Source organism: Myotis brandtii, unplaced genomic scaffold (assembly GCF_000412655.1).
Source record: "Myotis brandtii unplaced genomic scaffold, ASM41265v1 scaffold44, whole genome shotgun sequence".
NCBI lineage: Eukaryota > Metazoa > Chordata > Mammalia > Chiroptera > Vespertilionidae > Myotis > Myotis brandtii.
Genome location: NW_005366833.1, coordinates 692,962 through 717,804, shown reverse-complemented (window position 1 = coordinate 717,804; position 24,843 = coordinate 692,962). Strand labels below are relative to the sequence as shown.

Sequence of the window (24,843 nt, the reverse complement as noted above, 5' to 3'; positions counted from 1 at the left end):
ATAGATAGATAGATAGATAGATAGATAGATAGATAGAAAGAAAGAAAGAAAGAAAGAAAGAAAGAAAGAAAGAAAGAGAGAAAGAGAGAGAAATAAGTCCTGGCAGAACTTTCACAGGGGTAGGCATTATCTTAACCTCTGACCCAAGCAATAATAGATAAACAATAAACTTTTCAGGAGCAGAAAAATAGGTGACAACCAACCTTGATAATGGACTCATAGCTGGAATTCTCCTGAATTTCAGATTTCAGAATTTCATCCTGCCCTTGTGGTTGCTTAATTAATTTGCAGTATCTTTCCAAGAGTTGCTGTGATTCATTTATTCTTATGAAATGCTCAAGCAGTTTTTTTAATAGCATTTATTTATGAACTATTATTATGACAGCTGTGGAAAATTTTTCACTTTGATATTCAGGAATATTTTATACACACCTTTCAGCTGCCCACATTCAGGGAAGACACAAAATGCAGGAAGGGCAAAAAAAAATCACTTCATTGGATGAAATTTTTACAAGATTCCCCATCCGTCCTTATGGGCACTGTAGCTTTTTGTTTCTGTTTGTGTGTTTGTTTCAAGTGGAGCATTAATGAAGGGGAACATCATTTCCCTCTTCCTGTTCACCTGGCATGGGGAGTAACCTAATAAAACTTCAATGAGATCCAGGTAAACTTTGTCACCCTTGGGTAATTTATTTTGTAATTAATCAAGAATTTTATTTGAGGATGATTAGCAGCCGGTCATATTCCAGTTCTGACATTCTAAAAAATATCCCATGATTTGACTACTTCTTTTGAAGTTTGGCAGAAAAGTTGCCCAACTCTTTACCAAGCTCCAAATATCCTCTCTGTTGACACAGAGAGAAACCTCTAATTACATGAATCACTGTAGTTTTACAACTGACTAAACTGTTAACTAAATTGGAAAAATTGTCATCAAGATGATAAAGGCCATTCTGGAACTCAATGCCAAGCACTCCTGACTGGTACCTTTCAGAGAATGACCACTTGTAAAGAGACTGACGTCTGAGAGATTAAAGGTGAAATCCAATATGCTTACCCAGGTCTCAATACAATGCTTTATTCTGATTAAAAGGAAAAGGAATTTCCTGGGCTTGTCCCTTTATTGCTTTTATTCTAGGAGTCAGCATGAGAATCCCCTCTGTAAACCACCGTGCTAGCATGTTGTAGAGACAACCAGCCCTTTGCCTTGTGACATAGTTTGGCCATATGTATTCAACTCTCTGATTCTCTTTGGTCCTTTCTTTTTCTTCAAAGTTAACATTTGTATAGCTTCCTTACTCCTGATTTCTTACAGGGATGGGCCCAACCTTTCTATACACTAAACTCTATGCATACAACTATTCCTTTCTGTAGAAACATGAAGATGGCACACTAGACTCCCTCACAGCTCTGACCACCTGCTTTTTTTCACCACAGATCTACAAGGCAGCGTACTTAACACAAGTTAGGAACTGCCTCATAACCCCATGTCTTCTTTCACTGTCAACCTTCAGTAAGGCTGTAGAGCCAGCCACAACATTAGGAACCATCAATCTCGTACAAGCCTGGGGGGCAGGAGGGGGAGAGGGAAGACAACTCACATAACAAGTTTGAGAACCAGACTTTACTCTCATCCTGACTTTTGGAGACATTTTAAGAAGGAACATCTTAAAGGAACTTTCACATCTGGGGTGCTCTACCTGCTTAATACAGAATTTAACAGGCCACCTACTTATCCTTTGGAGAAGGTCCAACATACTCATTCACTAAGATATTTTTGCTTATTTTAAAATTGGTTGTGAGGACTAAAATCCAAGGGCTCAATTGAAAAACAATTTTTTCCCTAGCTGCCCAATAGAGTATTATTTAGCTACTGAGGGGCAAAACAGAAAAGCTGGCAGACATTCTCCATTGGTGTCCAAACACCTGTCTTTCCCTTCTCCAAACTCGGCACCCTGAGTTACTGACTAGAGAGTAGCCCATTCTTCACTGAAGCAGTTCTGCTCCCGTGGGTCCTTAGCCTAAGAATACAAAGCTTCGCACTGGAGAGGGCTTACAGACAGACTGCTTGGTTTAACTTCCTCAATTTTCCAGACCAGAAAGATGAAGGCAGGATAAGTGAAGTGACTTGTCGAAGGTCACACCACTCATTAGTGCCAGAGCCTGAACTGGGGCCCAGTTCTGACTTCCCAGTCCAGTGCTCATTCCCACCATATTTACACTAAGTCAGTGGTTCTCAACCTTGGCTGCACATTAGAATCACCTGGTAATCTTTTTTAAATCCTGATTTCTGGGCCTCATCCTCCGGAAATTCTGTTTTTTTGTTACTAACATTGTGGCCCCACCCCATAACAAAGAAACAGAATTTCTGGAGGATGAGGCCCAGAAATCAGGATTTTAAAAAGATTCCCAGGTGATTCTAATGTGCAGCCAAGGTTGAGAACCACTGCACTAAGTCATATTTGTTTTCTTCCAAAATCTGTCCAAATAGCTTCTGCGGGGGTTGCAGAAATGTCTATGAGAAGTTGGCTCTGCAAATCCAATGGGCAAATACCAAACACTGGGCAAGTCCATCTCAAAGTGGGAAAATCCAAGTGTTAACACATAAGACAAGAGCAGGCAGTCCTGCTTCAAAGGATTCCAAGCAGTAGCAGTGGGCAACTAAGACATCCTGCTCAATTCAATGACATCCTCTGGTCTCCCGCAGAAAAGCCCCTTGCATAGTCCTGGTACGTAACTGGCCAAATATTTACCCATTCATACCTTCTATATTTCTGGATGGATAGTCATTTTAAAAAATATACTTTTATTGATTTTTTTTTTGAGAGAGAGAGAAACACTGATGTGAGAGGGAAACATCTATCAACTGCTTCCTGCATGCCCCCCACCAGGGATCAAGCCCATAACCCGGACACATGCCTGACTGAGAATCAAACCAACAACCCTTCAGTGCAGGGGATGACACCTAACCAACTGAGCCACACCAGTGAGGGCTGGATATTCATTTTAATGGGAGATATAAACAGGAACATGTTAGTCATAGCCTTGGTCTTCAAAGTTTGGAACTTCCAAAGCAATCATGTTTTAAATACGGAGACTTGTATCTCACAGGTTAAAAAACAACAAGAAAAAAACCCTGCTACATTAAATATACGTATAGTCTCCTAATTCCAAAGATTTTCTGTCAAAAATTAATTCATTGTTTGAAAATGGTTGTTAGATTTCTAAGTTAAGCCCCAAAGTTTATTTAAATAACAAAGTATTGCGACATACTACACTTACAGTGAGAATGGAAGAAATCCCAACTGATAGTATATCACCAAATAAGGGCAATCTAAAAACAATTAAAATAGTAAGAGGTCTTTTCCTAAAATCTTTAATGCTAGTAAATGAAGAAAAACAGATTTAATAAATAAAGATATGGAAGGCACTTAAAATCTGTGAGTAGAAGTTCTGAGCACTTCCGAAGACTATTAAGGCTGGTAACAATGACAGAGAGCCTTCAATAGGACCAAGTGGCCTGTGAATTTAGGAAAGATGGAGAAAGGAAATAGTATGAGAAGATGAAAAGGTGAGAAAATAGGCATGTTTGGTAGATAGTTTTATATCTGTCGTTGTGTGTTGCTGTCCACTTGGGATGGTTGGCCCACTGCTCCTTAGGTACCAGGGCTGAAATGATGGTCATCAACAGTAGTTTTCAAAGGTGGTCCCTGGTCCAGCAGCATCACCACCACTTGGGAACTCTAGAAATGCAAAACATCGGCCCCATCCCAATCTAACATATCAGAAAGATTTCTTCCTCAATGTCTAGCTCTCTACATACATGTGATTCTGATGCATGCTGAAGTCTGAGAACTACTGGCAGTCAATTACATAGAATAGACAGCAGCAAGAAGCTGTTCATTACATAGGATATCTGCAAGTCAGGCCATGTCTTACTAGGACTGTACTTAAAGCACTAGTTCTCAAATTCACCTGCACATTGGAATCCCTGGGAAGCTCTTTTTAAAAAACCTTGAGCCCTGACTTGTATGGCTCAGTTGGCTGGGCACTGTCCTGTGCACCAAAAGGTCCCTGGTTCAGTTCCCAGTCAGGGAACATACCCAGGTTTCAGGTTCAATGTTTTTCTCTCACATCTCTGTTTCTCTCTCTCTCCCTTCCTCTCTCTCTCTAAAATCAATATTAAAAAAAAACAACAACAAAAAACATTTATGGTCCAGTTCCACATGCCCTCAGAGATTCTGATATAATTAACAATGGGGTGTGCCTAGGGCATCAGGATTTTTAAAAGCTCCCCTGATATATCTAATATGTAACATTTGGAAAGCAATGTTTGAAAGAGCTTCAATCACAATCTGCACTCTATTTTTAAAATCTTATTCTAGACCCTCTCCCATGAGTCTATGACTAAGCTTCTGTTTCATAACATAAGTATCAGTAGGATCCCAGACCAGTTGGGGTCTGTTTCCCATAGGCCAGTAGTTCTCAACTGGAGACAATTTTGCCACCCACCCCAGGGGATGTTTGGCAGTGTCTGAAGATATTTTTGGTTGTTAGAACAAAGGCAGGGGATATTTCCTAGGGAAATTTAGTGAGGAGAGGCCAGGAAGATTGCCAATCATCCTACAATGCACAAGACAGCCCCCATGACAATGAATTACCTAACCCAAAATATCACTAGTGCTGCTTTTTAGAAACACTGCTATGGGCAAACCAACTAGCTCAATCCATTTTAGCTCTTGCACCTTATCCAGGGTGGAATTAAAGATGGTCCACTCCATAGGCACAGCCGCTGTGACTCATTTCAGCCTATCACCGCCCGCTTCTTGCACAGGTGTCTGGGTGACGTCATCAGGTGACTGCTCAATTGTTAATAAATTGGTGCTTCATTTTCTACTTGACTATAGTTCTTTTTGCACATGCTTTTTTGATCAGAATACCCCAGATGGAAGAAAGGATGAGTGGAAGGGTTTGGGTTCCATCTCTCACTGGACACCCTAGCAATTCCCATGACCAATCTTGACTCTTCATTTGAAACTATCCAAGCTTTTAAAATGATCAAGCCCAAGTGTAGGCAGAATAGAGAAGCAAAAAGGGAACAGGGTCAAACGTAGACTAGGCCTAAGTTATCTGCTCTCAAACAGATGCTGGGAGCTACTGCTGGTTAGCCAATGAGTCCATGAAGCGTGTCTGCTGGTGAGAATAAACTCTGATGAAGAGTCTGACACATACTCATCTGTTTTTATTTTTGCCAAAAAAAAAAAAATGAGTAGAGCATGAAGCTTCTCACCATCTACTGTCTGTTTTACCCCAAATTGACATCCACAGTTACAAAGATTTGCACTCTGAGAGCAGTGTGCCAGCCCAGGTGTTTTAAAGTTCCAGGTTGAAACATTTGCTTAATTAACAGCATGCTGAAAACATTCAAAATCACTTCAGCTGCCACTAGAATAGAACAAAACTCCAAAAAACAAAAACTGTAGGGAAATACAAACAAATGGCAGTACTCTGTGAAAAACAATCTATGATTTAGCGACAATAAAAACAGCAAGAGCTTTCTGGGATTAATCCCATGTTCCTAAAAAAATGCTTTTCTAAAAGAAATTATGTTGAGTTTGTGTAAAGACTTGAAAACACACACATTTACAAGGAGAATGCAGCTATGAGCCAGGATGCCAAATCATTAGCACGTTCTCGAAAGGGAAAAGGTGCCTTGAAAAAGCAGTGCAAACCCTGAGAGCAGCAATTTCGGAAATAGCAAAAGAAATGGCTATTCTTCTATTGAGAACCAGAAATGGGTTTTCTCACCCAGTTTCAGAGCCACAATACTCTCAACTGTGGCTCCCTTTGCACTTAAATCCTCCAGCCTCTTCCTCTCCCCACAGCCCCACTCAAGGTCCCAGTTTAACTCCTGCATTTTAATTCCTTTAAACATCCATTTGTACCTTTCTTTCCAATCACTTTCAGTAAAACTTCACTTCTTTGTAAAGGAGCCTGAGGTGGTTCAGTCAAAATTAATTTTTTAAAAGTATGAACTACAGAGTGTTGAGAACAAAATGCACTTTTTTTTAGTTTTAAGGCAGGGGTCAGGGTTGGGTACATTGCGTTTTTTTAATGTATTTTTGTCTATTCTAAGTGTTAAGGAGGGTGGAGAGAGGGCGGGGAGCAGCTCTGGCTTGAGCCTTGACTGGACTCCCAGGCAGTGTTCCGGTGTGACTGGTCTGAGGCTACTAACAGGCTGACGGCTCCCCCACGGTCCATGTGCAAGCAGGGCTGGGGAGAGGCTATCACATAAGATCCTAAGGAAGGAGACGGTCAAGCCCACAAGCCTTGTCCCACAAATGCCTCAGTTGTTGGAGGACTAGGAAGACAAGGTTTTGAGTGCAGTACTTTGTCTATTACTCAGGCTGCTACCAGACAAACCTTCTCACCCCACACAAGTCCTGGCGGTCCGGGATTTGTGAATGAAGCCTGAAGAAATAAATGGAGAAGCCTGTCTTCTTACCATGTTTGAGCTATTGGGAACTGACACAGTACAGCTCTAGCAAATATAACTGAGTCACACAAAAGGGAGAAGAGGATTTCACAGCAAGAACAAGATGCAGCCTCAAATCATTTGTGATTCCAGAAACACGATACAAATTTGGTGGATTTGGGAGCTGGCAAAAACTCCTTGACACAGGTTTCTCTGAGCACTCTTTTCAACATCTTTTGGCCCTGCCTTTGTAGCAAGAATCCTGCTAAATCATTTTAGCAAGAATCCCCCCATCCATTGACCTCTTGCCCTACTCCTTGACAATGAATTACCATGTGTTCTTGTATTAGGAATTGAGCCCAGCTCTATACTGGAGTCTCTTCCTCTACTGCAACAGCTATTAAATAAAGCCTATCTTCACCACTTTATCCAGTGTCCGGCTCTGGTACTCAGGACTCCCAGTTATGGCTGCTGCAGGAGCAGCACAACCCAGCACCTAGTGCACGGGCTAGCACCCACAGCCTGCTGGTGTCCCCGACAGTGGAGGCAGCACACTGGACACTGTAAAAACCACAGGGAAGGACCAAGAGGCAAAGTCAGAAAACAACACCCAGAGGGGCCAGACTGAATAGGAAACTGGTAGGCACCCTGCAGTATCCCGGAGAAGACCTCCTAGAGATGCCCAACAGGAGAGAGATGAAGGAAGGACATGCTCAAGAGGAGAATGGAGCTGCTTCTACAGAATAAAGAATACCATTTTTGAAACAGTGTGTGGCTCTAACTCTTCCTGCAAAACCTCCCACTCTCCATTCCCCAGAACCTTGACTTTTATAAAATAGGCATGAAATATATATAAAACCCTAATATGCAAATACACCGAATGGCAGAACAACTGAACAACCAGTCGCTATGACATGCACTGACCATCAGGGGGCGCACACGGAACATGGCAGTCATTGGCAGCAGGTGGCAGAGCGCAGAACATGGCGGGCACTGGCCGTGGCGGAATGGTGGAGCAGGTGAGCAGGGGTGCCAGACCAAGGCAGGGCACCAGTCGCTGTCATCGGGGCAAGCCTCTTGTGCTTACTGAAAATTCTTTGCTCCTACATGCAGCAGTTCCACTGGGCGCTCGCACCTGCTGCCAGCACCAGCCCTGCTCACACCTGATGCTGATTCCTGAGCTGCTGCACACACTCACTGCCCGTGCCGGCCCTGCTTGCACCCGCAGCCAGCGCTGGAACTGCCGCTTGCACCTGCTGCCGGTGCCTGGCACCAGTCCTGATCGCTTGGCTCCATCAGCGGATGCGAATGGCAGCTGCCGGCCCTGATCACCCTTGAGGGCTTTTCCACCTCCCACTGCTCCTGAGGGGTGATTGGGGCAGCAGCCACCACTTGCTCCCACCGACAGCGCCAGCCCTGCTTGCATCCGCTGCTGGTGCCAGCCCCAATCAGGGCTGCCTGCAGACAGGGGACTTGGTGACTGCGGTAGGAGGGGCCAGGCAGGGGTGCGGAGGATGGGCTGAGACCCACTGCGGCTTCATGGCCCACAGTTCCTTTCAAGGTGCACGAATTTGTGCACTGGACCCCTAGTTTATGTATATGATTATATAGAGCTGCCCAAAGACTGTGGGAGACATTAGATAATCTTTGCACCTTTGCCTTAGGAAAATAGCCCTAGTCTCTCTCTGGCCTCTCATGGTCTCTCTCTAGGGTTTCATCTTCTGCTCCTGTTTGCCTGTTCCTATTCCTATTTTCCAGTTAAGATCCTTCCAAGAGAAAGAATCCAATTGGCCCATTTCACCTTGTGTGAGAAGAGCTTCTTGCTGGCCAGTCCACAGAATTGCTGTCTTTGGGTCAGGTGCACGTCAGTAACCCTGTCGGCTGTGTATGAGTCAGTCAGGTAGAACAGACCATGTGGTCCAGAGGTCAGCAGTTTTCCTCAACAATGACTGAGTGACACAGTGTTTGCTCACAATACCACCAGACAGATAGATAAAGACATTAGCAAGTTCCTTATATCTGTTTGAAAAGAAAAGCCAAAACCTGAGCAAAATTCAGTTCTACTAAGACAAATAACACAGATTATTTAATTTCTTGAAGTATTTGGGCAGATCCATTCTCTAATTATTCCAAACACCATCATAAAGGTCCTCCTGGACAAAAGAATGGGTAAGAAATAGACCACAAAATGCCATGGGTGAGAAAAGTTTTGACTGAGTCAAAAATATGGGTAAATGTAAATTCTGAGGTAGAGAAATATATTACTAAATGTTTTAGTAGAGCAGGAATAAAAGACAAGGCATAGATAGAAGTTGAGGGAAGAAAAATAAATAAAGTAAGCCTAGGTCAACTCTAGGGGCAGGAAAACATTAAAGAAAAGGAAAGGAGTTGAGCCTATTCTTGGCTTAGGGCTACATGGAACTACTGCTGCTATAGCAATGGCCACAGATGATCCCAATCATTGTCATAGATTGGCCAATACCACGTCTTGGACATTTCTTGATTCATTTTTCCATTTTCAAGGGGCCATTTTTGCTATTCTTGCCAACTGTATCCTTGGAATAAGCTTTTATTACTTGAAGAGGCCCAGTTGCAAATGAAAGAACCCAACACACACACTGGGCCTTGTGCATTTAACGTAACTAGAAAGCTGTATGACGATGAAGTGCTCTGGATTTTTTTTCCTATATATTTTTTTCTTTTGTACATGCAGTGTAACAAGTTGGAAAAATATAAGTTCTGGTTCCAACAGCCATGGTCTGGAAAAAATCAGACAACAGGCTTAAGGTGAAATTAAACATAGCCTCCAGATCACAGTCTCGATATTATGAGTCCTTGCAATAGAGATCACTAATGCTACAGCTCCGTCAGAAATCTCTGAGTGTAACAGTGGAAAATGGAAGATGTGCCAAAAGCTGGGGTACTGGCAAATGTCATTCATGTTTGAAACTGAAAAAGAAGGTCCATTTAAAAAGTTGTACAGAGGTCACCTTGGGAGATCCTGGGAAAAATCAAAACTGGTTTATTAAAGGAATTGTTCATGAGAAGCCAGGAAAAATATACTGCCATCGCCAGAAGGCAGCAAAATTTTACTAAGAATTGGCCATATCTGCCTATGCTCATTTTTCCTTTTGATTATACCAACATACAGACTTCAACAATGCATTTTATAAGGATTCTTATGAAATTCTTAAAAATTATGGGGGTGGGAGATGTAACACTTAAAATATAAACCATTCTCAAAACTGACATCTATCTCAACAGAGGTTGCTAGCAGCTTGTCACAGAATTCTATCCTTGGCCTGCCCAGCTCAACATTTCCATATGAACTTGGATGAAGACAGTAACAGTAAGGGTATCCCCATAAAATATGTAGAGGTCACATTGCTGAGAAAGGTAGCAAATGCATCAAATGACACAGTATGGAGCCAGAGAGGTCTGGCAGGTGTGAGAGATGGATTAGTTCTATAGGATGTAACATTCTCTACTTGGGTCCAAATACACAACTATCTAAGTAAAGATTAAGAGATATCTGGCTTAAACAACAGCATAGGAGAATGCTGTTTTCATCAACAGAAAGTTAAGCATGACTCAGAGATGGGACAAAATCCACAATAAAGCTAATAAGGTAAGTTGCATTTAATGTGAATATGGTTTCCATAAGTAGAAAGGTAAACCTTTTCTACTCTGGACCATATCTGGAATATCCCCTTCAGTTCTAGTGATGCTTTTTTTTTGGAATATGCATTTACTGCAACATATTTAGAGGAAAGCTCCCAGGATAATGCTGGAACTCCAAATTGTATTGTATGAGGAATAGTTGAATGAACTGGGTATGTTAACTTAGCAAGTATGGGTGGGAGGACATGGAAATTTTTTTTGAAATAAATGGAAGTTTATCATGTGGAAGAGAGACAACACTTTATCTAGGTATCTCCAAGGGACAAATTTAGGGATAAAGCTATAGAGGATATTTTAGCTCATTGTGGAAAAAAAAAATAGGCTGACTTCGCAAGTGTTCAAAGGCCCAATGACCACTAAAGAAAGTTATAGAGGAGTGTTAGCTTTAAAATGTGTAGGTGGACAGGGCAATTTTTAAATTATTTTTAAACCTTAAGTCTATGCTTTTTTAAAAAAAATATTTTTAATATTTAAATATTACTTTTTAAAACATTTACGCTGGTTGAAATCATGTCATTTCACTAAAACTAAATCCCACCCAAGAAGGGATTTCCAAGGCCCTTCTTAGGAGAGAGCTTTTCCATGCAAGGCTCTGGCTAGCCTCTCCCTGGGGAAGGAGAGAGACTAATCCTAAGTAGACTGACATCCATTGACCCAGTTAACCAAGCAGTTGGGTATACCCTCCATAGCCAGCTGCTAGCTAACAGACCCAGGAAGATCTTTGCTCTCCAGTTCCAACTTCTGCAGCAGTCTCTAGGTGGGAAATCTGGGTAAGACTCAAGATTTGGGCAGTGAGGGAAAAGGCCCAAGTCTTCTCCATTCTAACCGATGATCAGAGAACTCTACATAAAACTGACACTTTCTCCCATTTTCTGTGGTTCTGTGTGTTCATACTGAATTCAGCCAAACCCTGAAGAACAGAGGTTCTGTGAGTAGTAACACTTGAGCATCAAATCCTACTCTTACCCTCTAGCAAACTCTGTCATAAGGGCATGTTAAACATAATGCAACATTTAAGCCAAAACATGGAAAGAAAACAGGATTCTTAAATTTAGAATAAGGTGTGTGAGGATCAAGAGAAGAAAACATATTTAGCACAAGATGTGAAGGTATATATCAAGCTGTGAGATGGCTCATGCACTGTAAGGGATCCTGCTGAAAACTTATTTCCTTGTGAATCTATTTTAACAGTCCACCCTAAGTGCTCATATTATATGGGGCTATCATACAGTCATGCCATGGCTCAGTATATGCATAATACAATGTAAGCCACTCTCATAAATAGAAACATAATTTAGCTTGCAGTCAGGAACAGCTTGCTTAACTACATTAAGGTATTCAACTGTGTGCTTATTTTTAAATTGCATTAAATTGCTCTCAAGGCAACGACCTAATGAAGAGAGAAGCATCTCTTCTGGAGCACATGAAAGCCCCATTTAAGGCCAGGATGGAAAGGTGGCAGCGTCTCTGCCAGCAATGAAGTCCCCTTGGTGGCGATCAGATTCCCAGCTGCAAACTTTCTCAGCAATTTTCACCTCTCTCAAATGCTGTCCTTCCAGCCAGCCATCAGGCACTTAGGCCTGGCTTATACACCTCTCAGGAGTCCTACACAAACATCTAGCCAACAACTTTTTTGTTACTTCCAACATTTCAGTCTTTTTCTGAAAATAGGTAATATAGTCCTCCTAAAAAATAAAATCTCTGGAGGCCAGCGACTTTACTGCATTCCTTCAATTTGGAATAGTCACCAAGAAGAGGTAAAATGAGCTCAGAGCAGGTGAGGACGAAAATAGTTTTGGGGTCCTGATATAGTCAGCAGATCTGTCTTTACTAAATATCGTAGGTATAGAGATTATTGAGGACAAATGATTGGATATTAACCAGATAGCAATCCAGATGAAGACTGAAAACATAGGAGCAAATAATCACACAAGCATACTAATCAATAAATAAATATCTAACAACAACCATCCACCTCTTGATAGAAAATGGTTTACAAGTCTGGGATACAAAGAGATTCTCAGAGTTGCAGTTCCTATACTGGCTGTTGAAATATTCAAATGCATCCATACCGATTGGTAAAGAACCACAGCCCTGATACCTAAACTCCCCCTACTACCAGAGATAGCACTGCTTATTTCTAACATTGAGTGTGGTAGGAAAAGCAGACAAAACTCCTCCTGTAGGATCCCTCCCACCACCTTCCCCCACAATATGACTGCTAAAGAATAAAAACCTTGCCTGACCAGTGTGGCTCTGTGGTTGAGCATTGACCCAGGAACCAGGAGGTGATGGTTCGATTCCTGGTCAGGGCACATGCCCAGGTTGCGGGCTCAACCCCCCAGTGGGGGGGCATGCAGGAGGCAGCTGATCAATGATGTTTCCTCTCTCATCAATGTTTCTCTCTATCCTTCTCCCTTCCTCTCTCTAAAATCAATAAAAACATATTTTAAAAAATAAATGAAAGCTGGACACAAAACGGGCTGTGCAAGACCCCGCTTGAACAATGTGGTTGGCAACCATTCTGACTGGTCAGTTCTCAAGTCAGGCCAGCTATTAAAGACTGTGACTACCACCAATGCCCACACCCCAGGGATGCTAGCAGGAGTGGCGTGTGCTGAGTCCTGGATATTCTGATTCTCTTAATCATTCTCTTTCACACAAACCTCCCTACTTATACATGTATGCACACATAGGAATAAATTCTCTGCATAAGAAGCCTCTGAGGAATGTCTTAAGAGCATGAAGTATATCTATATTTATAAAAGGCTAAGTGACTGTCTGACCGACCTGTACATATGACACGCACTGACCACCAGGGGGCAGACACTCAACTCAGAAGCTGCCAAGCTGCAGTGACTTGGCTGTGGTGGTTCTCTGGTGATGCAACCCGGAACCAGAGAGAAGGGAGCCCAATTCCTTGCGGGGCTGCGCAATTGCACCTTTAGCCATGGGTTATGTTGTTGCTAGGGCACTGTCGGCCCAATTGGTTTACTGCACACTTGCGTTTGTGTTCCACACCCTGTACGACAGCAACTTTGCAGAGTGTCCTCTCACACTCCGGGACCCCTATCTATCTATATATATAAAAGGCTAAGGTGGTCCAGCCATTCGACCAACCAACCAACTAGCTGGTACATATGATGCACACTGGCAATTTAAAAATGAGTGTTGCGCATGCATGATACATATAAAGCTCCTCCTGGTGCCAATCGCACGCATGTGTTTCGACACTGGCCTCCCATTTAAATTAATTCGAAGACAGTTTCCCGTGATGCCAGCATTTGTGATGACGATTAATAAATCGCAAGGACAAATTCTAGACAGAGTAGGATATTCCTACCTGAACCCATTTTCAGTCATAGTCAGTTATATGTTGCTTTCTCTCGAGTTTGAAAGAGTGTGTGATGTTAAAGTTAAAGTTGTAAATACTTCATCACAAGGGAAATTAGATGTTTTTACTCTTAATGTGGTATACAGGGAGATATTAGAATAAGTTTAATGAATTTATCAGTCATTGTTTTTATCGATGTTGTTTTTATATCATGTTTTTGTTGTTTTTATATCATGTCTGTTGTTGTTATATCATGTTGTTATTGTTTATTAATCAATTTATATATTGTTTTCATATACATCTTACTAATTTTCTTTCATCTCTGACACTTCTATTACAGAGAAAGGGTGAATAGCGATATTAAAATATTTCTTCTAATTAATTTCCTTTCAATGTGCATGAATCCGTGCACTGGGCCACTAGTGTCTCTATATAGGAGTTAGAAGTATTTATTGTTTTCAGTACTTTCTTGTATAATTCAAATATTACAGTGGTCACTTTTTTTTCAATCTTCTAGAGTCCATAGAAAGTCACTGGCATCACTTTAATTAGCCTGACTAGGTTCTATCTCCCCACTTCTTATTAGAGATAGGCCTCCAGGTAAGAGGGGATAAAGAAAGTAAGCCTTAACACTTGCAGGTAAGACTCTAAACCTGCCGCTGGCGTCCTTGTAGTTGGGGAAGGCTGAAGGTTTCACAATCAACTACAAAGATTTATTTTTCCTCCTGTTTGAGAACAAATAACTGCCTGGTGAATATAGGATCCTAGGCAAGTAATTATTATTCAGGCACATGTTGCAGAGAACTGCCTGAAAGCATCAATGGATAATCTCCTGCGATGCCTAAATTTTCCCTCTACTCCCAGCCCCAAAAGAAACTGGGTCAAAATGAAAGCGGACAACTGGCCTCAAACATACAGAGCAGACTTCACTTCTCTTGTGTGTTTATGAGGGAATTCAAGCATTGCTTAAACAAGAGATAGCACTGCTTATTTCTAATGTTGAGTGTGGTAGGAAAAGCAGATGGAAAAAAAGGAAAGGTGTATGTATGGGGTGGGGGTGGGATGGGATGCTACCACTGACAAGTGGTTTAGTAGACAGAACCAGTACAGATCATTCTGTATTGTTGGTAATTGTAAGAGTCCAACATTTTCTAAACCAGACTAGTAGAAGGCTTTAGGCCTTTATACCTAAGCCTAAATATATCAAAATCCACCTCTTCAAAAATGTATCTAAATATACCTGCACCTCCTAATAACTGTGTAGATCAAAGGAATTGGTAGGGGGGAAAGAGGCCTAGCTAACATTTTATTCCTGCCACTCAAAGGAGAATAGAGCTGTAACAACTTGAGACACTAAATGAATACTACTTGAGACATAATTTTTAAAAATAAGAACATAGCAATCATGTATGCCAGAGGTTTGAAAACTCTTTAGATGTCATCAATATTTTTTTCAGGTTTACCAATTTTCACCAATTTTTCCCATTCTAAGAAATGTCAGATGGATGACATATCAAACTCAAAGATACCAGTATAAGGGATTACTGCTATGGCTAAAATGTTAAAGCTTGATCAAAGCTGCTTCTTTTCCCTGTTTGTATTTCTTTCAGATGCTAGGCTTGGGGAAGTTACTAATTTTTATAGGTAATACATATATACATGAATTAAAATGACGGCACAAGGCAGCTTAGTAAAAGGCAGAGCCAAGACTAAAACCAGGTCTTCTGAATGCCAGGTCAGTGTTCTTGCCCTTCCCTCTATCTACAGGCACATCTTCAGCTTAGTCTTGGAAAATCTATCTAAACTTTTCCCACCTGTTTTAATTCCAAGGTTGTCAATGTTGATAAGGACTATCACCCCCTCCTACTTCTCATTCCCAGAGCTTTTTCGTTTTACTAAGACCCCAGAGATAGTCAACAAGCTCTTAGGTGAGAATGTTCCTTACATAATAAAAACAATTTGAGATTAGAGTGCATCAGTGGAGGCCCCATGTATAATACACATCCTGTTCACTTCTAAGTAGTTTAGGGCTTTAAACATCAGAGAGATGTGCACACCTGTATATTTTCACGCCTATATTGGTGTTCAATTCTCTTTTGATAAGTCCCTGAAAGCCTCCTTTCAGAGGGTGCGGACCTAAATGAATACCAATTACAACTTTCCCTCCATGAAATAAAGGGCTAAGCCAGAAAGTCTATGATTATTGTTCAGGATATTTTCCAAGGGTATATAAATGTCTCTTGGTATGGACTGGTGTCAAATATCACACTTGGGTTTAATTTTTTAAATTGTGGTAAAATATACCTACCATTTTAACCATTTTAAAGTGTAGAATTCCTTAATATTAAGCACATTCACAGTGTTGTGCACTCATTACCACTATCTAGTTCCAGAATATTTTCATTACCCTGAAAGGAAACCCCATAGCCATTAGCAGTCATTCCCCATTCCCTACTTCCCCAAGCCCCTAGTCATCCACTATTGTACTCTCTGTCTCTGTAGATTTACCTATGTCATATAAGTTGGGTCATGTAATATGTGGCCTTTGTGTCTGGCTTCTTTCACTTAGCATAATGTTTTCCAGATTCATCCATGTTATAGCAGCTATCAGTGTTTCATTCTTTTTTATTGGCTGAGTAATATTCCATTGTATGGATATGATGCATTTTGTTTATACATTCATCTACTGATAGATAACTGGGGTTTTTCTACCTTTGGGCTATTGTGAATAGTGCTACTATGAACATTCATGTACAAGTTTTTGTTTAAACATCTGTGTTCAATAATTTTGACTATATACCTAGGAGTGGAATTGCTGGGTCATATGGTAATTCTATGTTTAATTTATTCAGGAACCACCAAATTGTTTATCAAGGGTTATCCCATTTTACATTTATGTTTAATTTTATAACTATCTTAACTAATAAAGAGGTAATATGCAAATTGACCATCACTCCAACACACAAGATGGCTGCCCCCATGTGGACATAAGATGGTCACCACAAGATGGCCAGCAGAGGAGGGCAACTGTGGGCGATCAGGCCTGTAGGGAAGAATAGTTTGGGGGGACCAGCCCTGCAGGGAAGGGCAGTTGGGGGGGATCAGGCCTGCAGGGAAGGGCAGTTTGGGGGGACCAGCCCTTCAGGGGAGGGCGGTGGGGGGGAACCAGGCCTGCAAGGGAGGGCAGTTAGGGGTGACCAGGCCAACAGGAGAGGGCAGTTAGGGGCAATTGGGCCGGCAGGGGAGCAGTTAGGCATCGATCAGGCTGGCAGGGGAGTGGTTAGGGGGCAATCAGGCAGGCAGGCAGGGGAGCGGTTGGGAGCCAGCAGTCCCAGATTGTGAGAGGAATGTCCGACTGCCCGTTTAGGCCTTGATCCCATCAGGTTCGGTCCTAAACGGGCAGTCAGACATCCCTCGAGGGGTCCCAGATTGGAGAGGCCCCCCGTGCATGAATTTCATGCACCAGACCTCTAGTTATTAAATAATGTGAGTGGCCAATGAAGGAACAAGCAATTATGACTGGTATCTCCATATTGTCTGGGTTCAGCCCCCTGGACACCTCCTCAGACAAGACCTTTAGGTCACCCAAACTGAAACAGCTCCTTTCTCCATGCCCAGGCACTTTTAGGTACCCATCTGTTTTACTCTCTTAACAGCACTTTCAGATTCTGTGAAATTATTTATGTATTCATTTATTTAATTGCCTACTTCTCCTTTCTAGAATATAAGCTTCATGAGAGCAGGATTCTTCCTGTCTTGTTGAGCACTATATCCTCAGTGCCTCAGGCCCACAGTAGGTGTTTCTGAATATTGCACAATTAACTGAATAGTGCACAAGGCTACAAAGAATTCTTACAAGACAAAGGAAGAGCCAGACTCAGTACCTATTCATTTTCTTTCTTTATAAAGAAAAAAACAATTATTCTAAAGCCCAAAGAAAAGAAAGGAGTATGGCCCCAAAGGCCACCTGATAATGACATCATAGACCAACTACAAACTGCTTAGATTTCAATTGTGCATTTAAGGCTCTGCCTTTCTTTATGACACAGACAGACTGGCAATATTGCAAATGTTTGTTCCCAAGGTAAAGACAAAGGAGTTTCTGAAAAGTCCTTCAGGTAAGTTTGCTTCAGGCTTTTTCTTTTGTGCTGATCTGATTATCAACTAGAAGCCTCCAAGTACTTACTTTAAGGTCAAAGCAAAAAGTCAACTTACTCTACAGGATCCTTCAAAGTGTGCGGTTCTTACCCACACTTGGGTCTTTTTCACAATGATCAGATTCTTGCTATTTAAATTAGAGAGAAAGATGAACAAAGAGAAAATATTTGGGTTGAGCTCAAAGCCTTCCAAAGATCTGACTTTCTTTTAGGAAATGAAGACACTGTAGCTCAGAGAGGGTAAATCGCTCACTCAAAGAGCTCTCTGGGGTCAGGAATTCCATCTACACTGGCCAGCAGAACATCACCTCACAAGGGCAAAGCCCTTTCCTTTCGTGGTCACTGCTGATTTCAGAACAGACCAGGGCGTGCAGTGCACTCAACAGATGTTCCCACAGCTCCCAGGAGCTGCACGTTAACAAGCTTTCAAAGGCACAGAAATAAATATATCTTCCCAGGCTCAGAGGAACCACCTGAATTTAAGGGTTGGCAATAAACACCTTGGCTATAGTCGCATGAGGATGTGCTCTAGAGTGCATTCAACAGGCAGGCCCCGTGGGTTTGCATGTACAGAAATGGCTGACTGTGGACAGAGGAGGCAAATGCGGGCCTGATCAGGGGCTTGAGTGGAATCAGGTCACAGGTCACATCAGTGACAAAGTTGCCTCCACGGCAATTACGGTAGAAAAGACTTAATAATCATTGTTCCTGGCCTTGGCTTTTCAGTCACTCCTTTTACACACTAGTATAATTTCTTGACTTAAAAAGAAGGTTAATTATGTCTAGCTAACTTAGGACATTTTGAAATGAGAGTGGGTTTTAAAAAATTGTGGGTGTGTTTTCTTCAACAAATCATCTGAAAAGCCAGCAGTTTTCAACATCTTGCTCCTTGATACACTTGGAGTTAGAAAATTCCATTTTTAAAAATTAAGATATAAGTCCAAATAATGGACTCACAAGACTTTTCTCACAGGAGCTACTAACTGACCTTACTGGGATTTATTAAGGATCAGCCTAGCATTGATATCTAGGGCTTTTAAAAATCACTGTGATGCTACCTTGATTTTGTAAATTCTATTTTCTTCTCTTACTGGTCTGGTGGGGAAAGGAGAAAAAATGGTGATGATAAATATGCTTCATCTCTCTCCCGCCCATTACTTCCACGTCCTGGCCAAGAATGAACAGTGCAAATGAGGCTTTCTACTTCTCAGCATATGGAGTTGCGTCCTTGACATCAATAGAATTGGCAAGAGCCTCTGTTTTCTCGTTCCTGGGCTATTCTGAGAAAAGCAGCTACAGATGTCAAGTTTGACTAAGCAGAATTTGGCCTCAGATTACTCTCAATTCCAGGTAGAGCTATATCAGTGGTGCCTCTGCCTCCCCGCTCCTGATCCTATGTTTCTCAGCATCACCAACAAGCTCCCATATGGAGCTCCTTCAAATGCCAAAATCAGGGCCAGGCAATGGGGTTTCTGAGATGATTAAGACATAGTAGCTGCCTCTCAGGGGCATATAATCTTGAAATACAAGCAAGTTTAAAACGTGTAATTATAAGATGGAGAATTTGTGATGTTATACCTTATTTAAAAAGCTTGAAAGATCTTCCCACAAAGATTCAACTCGGAATTCTAAGCAAATGAGTTGCTATGTGGCATGTTTGGAGGCCTGCTAAAGAAACAAGGAATGGTGGTGCTATCGTTTTTATTGACAAATCTCGATGACGAGGCTTGAGGCAAGACAAGCTTTCATTGTCTGTGGATCAACAGTAAGCCCACTCCTTTTCAAAGCACTGAGAGGTTTTTTAAACAATAGCCAGCTTGCAACTTTGTTGGGGGTAAGGGGTATAAAGGAGCCCTACAAATAGTCTAGCTTTCATAATAGGACTCCTCTTCCTGACATTTCATTTACAGGTAAAATCAGGTTAAAATGAAGGAAAGGAGTTTATATCCTGCAAAGGGCAAGCAGGCAAACAAAACCCTCTCTCCCGCTTTGTCAAGAAGATGAGGAGGGTGGTGAAGGGTTAATCAGATAATTGTGTGCAATGGACACTATGTCCAGTTTAGTTTCATATGTCAGCTACATCCACCCCTATCACCATTACCATCCAGCCCCATGTTTGGCCCTGATTCTTTGTGTGTGTGTGTGGTGGGGGGGCAGGGGGTGGGGGGGATTGCCCTACTAAATAGACCCAGTGGGCACTAGAGCATTGGAATGGCTACCAATGCAGTTCACAGTAGTAATTCTAATAGCATGGGGCCCTGCAAAGTAAAATCTCTAATTTATCTCTAAGATCCCCTCCAGCTCAGAGAACCTGTATATGCAGACTAACCTTGAAGGCCGGAAATCAGACTATGCTCTCTGGGATTTTACTCCTACCTATTTCACTGTCACAGTGTAAACTCCCTATGGATGCAGCTTCAAATACAGGCCTCCTTTTTAAGCTACTAGTTTTAAGGATGGCTGAGATAGGTACCATCTGCTCACAGGGTTTCCTTTAAGTTGCTAAAATCTTCCTTTTACTATTTAAAACTGAAGGTTTAAAATGGAATACTCCCTGGAAGAGGGGACAAACTGAATGAAATTCAACCTAAGATTCAAATGACAGTTTCTCAGGGGAATATCTATGGAGCCAGCCTTTGGGACCAAAGTGAAGGTTGGAAAGAGAAGACAGAAAAATACAAATGGAGAAAAAAAAAAAAACAGAGAAGAGAGATAAGAAAGAAAGAATGACAGACAGTCATAGACACACATACTGGGAGGTCAGGTGGGCACTTAGAGTCACAAGGAGAAATTAGATCTATAAAGGAAAGAGTAAAGATGAAAGGTTAGGGGAAAGGGGTTGGCAAAAGCAGCTACTCTTGTCCAAACAGCATCTTTGTGTGTTAGAAAAAGCCACTCTTCTTCCTCAAGACACTTTTTTTATGCATGCCAGGAAAAAAGGCCACAATCATCTCAATCTATGTGATTACGAATGTGAGTGGTGCTCCCTAGAACTGTGCAGTGCATGGCTGACAGCTTTACATCCTGGCCATGCATCCCTCATGACAGCTAGGCTCCTAAATTTCATCTCATTCAAGACCATAATTCTAAAACATCTGAAAGAACAGATTTGTGAAAGATCAACAGTGTCCTAAGGAACCAGGAGCTGAGGTCATCCTAATTCCAGGACTGGCTTCCTGGACATGCAAGCTGTGTAGTCACAACAGAGCTTCAACCCAAGGGCTCCACACTTGTTTTAATGCTCTTCTATCACCATCTAAAAATTCTTAATTTTTAAACAAGGGGCTCCATATTTTCATTTTTCACTGGGCCCTGGAAATGTTGGGGCTGGTCCTGACTAATTTCAAATTGAATTTTCACTAGTTGGGTCCATCCTCAAGAAAAATATCTCATAAAGATAAAATACTTTTTTTCTAAAGAGCTAAACAGGAAAGCACAGAAATAGGTGACAAAGAACAATTGTACAATGGATAATCACAGATTAATAAAAAGAAGCACTTTTTTCAAATCCAAGAAGAGGCTTAAATTCAGCAGGTATTTGGGGTTTGTTTCAAATTCATTATTTGTCCTTGACTGAAAGGCACAATGTAAAGTCACATTTTGTGTAAAACAGTTCACTCCTCTTCACATGAAAGAAAATTGAAAATGAAATAAAAGAAGAAAAAAAAGGTCAAACTGACTTCCTAGGGAACAGAAGAATGCAGCTTGAAAAAATATATAGTTTACTCAACTTTTTCAATGATACCACAAGGACCCTTTGACACTTTTAAAACATGACAAAACTGTTAATTCTATAAGAATAAATGGTCTTCACTGAGAAAAGTTCAGAAAAGAGGCTTTGATGATGGGCTTATGCAAAAAAGCACACACCCCTTGCTATGAAACTTGGTCTCCTTTCCATGTAGAAAATAAAATAAAATTTAACTGTAAAGAAAATATAATATTCTAAAAATATCTATAGCTGTTTATCTCTGTTCTGAACTTTGAAACTTGGTTTTTTTTCTGGTGCTTCTCCAAGTAAAGCTAAGAAAAAAAGACAAAGAATATCACCTAATGTGAGGACTGTACAAAATCACAAATGTATCTGGAGCTCAAGTCTTATTCCCTGAGAAAAGGAAAAGGAAGTGAATCCAGTTTTCTTAAGCTATGAGTCTAGCATCTTGAAATACTCATTTCTCTAGCACAGGCATTGTCTCTAGGCCTTTGCTTTTTTTTCTTTGTTTCTACTTTTTGTTTGATTTTGTTTTTCCATAATTAACAATTATGAGCCACACATACACAACAGGGGGCACAAGGGAATTGCAGAGTAAATAGACTCAAATCACACCCCCATTCAATAATCTTCTTTGCTTACTGATCCATTTGACTTTCCAGACTCCCCTGCCCCTATTTTTTTAAATAAAAGTTCCCATCTCTTGCTGAAATTCCACATCTGTTTCTGCATGCCATCCATTTTTTCCCACTAGATATATACTTAGCATAATCATTAAAAATCCTGCCTGGTAACTCCAAAACAGGGCATCTCTGGGTCTACTTCTATTGTCTATTTCCTCTCTTAGACAAGAGTCATAGTCATTTGTTTTTTCATATATTTCATCACTTATTTTGTGCTGAATATTTTGTGTAAAAGAACAATAGGAACTGAGTTAACAACATTTACCCACAGAAAAGGCCTCACCCTTTCTTTCTAAGGTCACTATTGGGGAAAAGGTCACTGAGTCATCTAACCTATAGTTGATCTGGGTCTAGGATTTACTACAGCCTTAGTTAGATTCAATTCATCACTGGCTTCAATATCTTGAGGATAGGATCAGGACTCTTTTTTAGCAGGATTTGACATCTGAGCACTCACAAGATTCCAGTGATCTCTCTATGGTTTACAGCCAAACCAGCAGTTTTCCAAACTGGTGGACAGCTCACTCACCTTTAAAGCCCAGCAGGCATCTTTTGGGACCCTTAAGAAATTCTCTTTATTTTCCATGAAGAGCTCCTGGCTGTCTGTACCTGTGGAGATCTCTCTCTGCCCTGCCTCTGGATGCCTTCAAACTTTGATGTAACTATGGAGCACTAGGGACTAGTCCTTGCATGCTTCGGATTCAGTTTATACCCCAGTCTCCTGATTCTGTTAGACTTGCACACCACTCTCTATTTGTTGGCTCATTTATGATGGCTACTGCTCAATTGTTAATGTTACATTGCAATATATATGGAAAAAAAGGAGGACTTTCATTCTAGACTTGGAGCCTCATGTAAATAGCTACAGAATGGTTTAATTGAACACTTGTAAAGACTGAACTACACAGAGTATGTATTTGAATAGTTTAGTGTAAAAAATGAGATGCCGCCGAACCGGTTTGGCTCAGTGGATAGAGCGTCGGCCTGCGGACTCAGGGGTCCCGTTCGATTCTGGTCAAGAGCATGTACCTTGGTGGCGGGCACATCCCCACTGGTGGGCATGCAGGAGGCAGCTGATCGATCTCTCTCATCCATGTTTCTGGCTCTCTATCTCTCTCCCTTCTTCTCTGTAAAAAATCAATAAAATATATTTTTTTAAAAATGAGATGCCAACAAGTCTTCTAAAGGTCTCGTGTTTGCATGAAAGTCCAGTAAAATACTGTAATTATCAAAGCATCATGAAGAATAGTATCATGATATCCTGAAACATTTCTAGAAAAAAAAAAAAGCAACATGCTAGTCTTTCTATAAGCTTGTACTGGGTATATTCCATGAAGAATTAGGCTTAATTGCCATAAGGGAGATTATTTCTCATACTAAAAATTTTGTTCTGCTCCTCAGGTTCATCAATAATTGGATATCCTGAGACAGCTTTAAAATCAGGTGGTAAAAAGGGCACAGGAGGTAGAGAGGACTGCCTTGGCCCTCCCCGTCTTCACTTCATTTGCTCCAAGGTTTCTCGCTGTCATAGTTCCTCTTGTGTCATGATTTCATTACTGGAACATGTAGATTAAATTATTTCTGTGCCTACCCACATTCAGTAGCCAGGTTTTGAAAGTTAATGTCTATAAAGGGATGTGCAGTCTTTGAACCAGACGAAGTCAATAAATGCAGTGTCATTTTAAAATGATACATTGCCCAGTTACTCAATGACTAATTTAGGAGACAGAAAAGGCAGCTCAAAATGAAAATCTTTATGATGTTGCAGAGGGTGATCTTTGAAAATTCCTTGCTACTTTCCTCATAGTGAAATCACTGTTAGACTGGGAAAGAGGTGAAAGGGAAAGAATGGGTTCGTAACTTTCTTTGCTTCTGTGCTAGTTTCTATCACATTAAGAACCTAGTTTTCATCATACAAAACACCAAAAGCCGAATTGAAATTAATATTGGCTTAGAATTAAGTCTTGGGGATCTAGTATAAACTATATCACTTATTTGTCATGTGACCTCTGAACCTCAATTTCATACCTATAAATGGGGTGATGGTAACTCTTCTGCCTTCCCTCATCATGACTGTGAAGATTCACTTAGCCTATGTAAGAATGTGACGCATACAGTAAATAGAGTGTACAAGTGACGCAAATGCTTATTGCTGTTTTGTTGACTAAGCACATGAAATAAACTCATTTACATCACTTGGTTCCTTATCTCACCAGATTAACATACTGATGATTAATAAACTGAGTTTCATTTCTGCCAAGAACAACACACAAAGAAAAAATCTATTTCTGAGCCAAGACCATCTTGGGTCCATCTAGGGATGCAATCTGCATATTTCACAATATTCTCAGAAGCAAAATGTGTGAGACTTGTCCTTTCCTACTGCTTACTTAAACTTCTTTTTTATTCCCTATTATGGAAGTTTTAACTCTTATAAAACATCTACACTAATAAAAGAGAAACATGGTAATTAGCGTACGACCGCTACCCTTCCCATTGGCTAATCAGCATATCCTTATGCAAATTAACTGTCAGCCAAGATGGCGGCTGGCAGCCATGCACTAAAGCGAGCAGAGAGGCTTGCTTGCTCCAGTGACTGCGAACTACAATGTTCCCCGCCTGCCGCTGCCGGCCTCTCAGCTGCAACTCTAAGCAACTATGTACTATGTTGCAAATATAGAAGCTAAACAAAACCCCAGAAACCGGCTTTCATTCAGCCGGGCTTCAGCCAGCCGGACCGCAACATTGTATCGATGTTTTCAGCAGCGAGGCCTCAGAGCTAAAGCTGGCCCAGAATAAAA

The 24,843-nt window shown here is 41.2% G+C and overlaps 1 protein-coding gene across 1 annotated transcript in view; it reads right to left on the bottom strand.

Annotated features, from left to right (window-relative positions):
• The window catches only part of GLIS3 (GLIS family zinc finger 3), a 450,661-nt gene that overhangs the window by 206,765 nt on the left and 219,053 nt on the right, over positions 1-24,843 (bottom strand). The window lies entirely within an intron of this gene.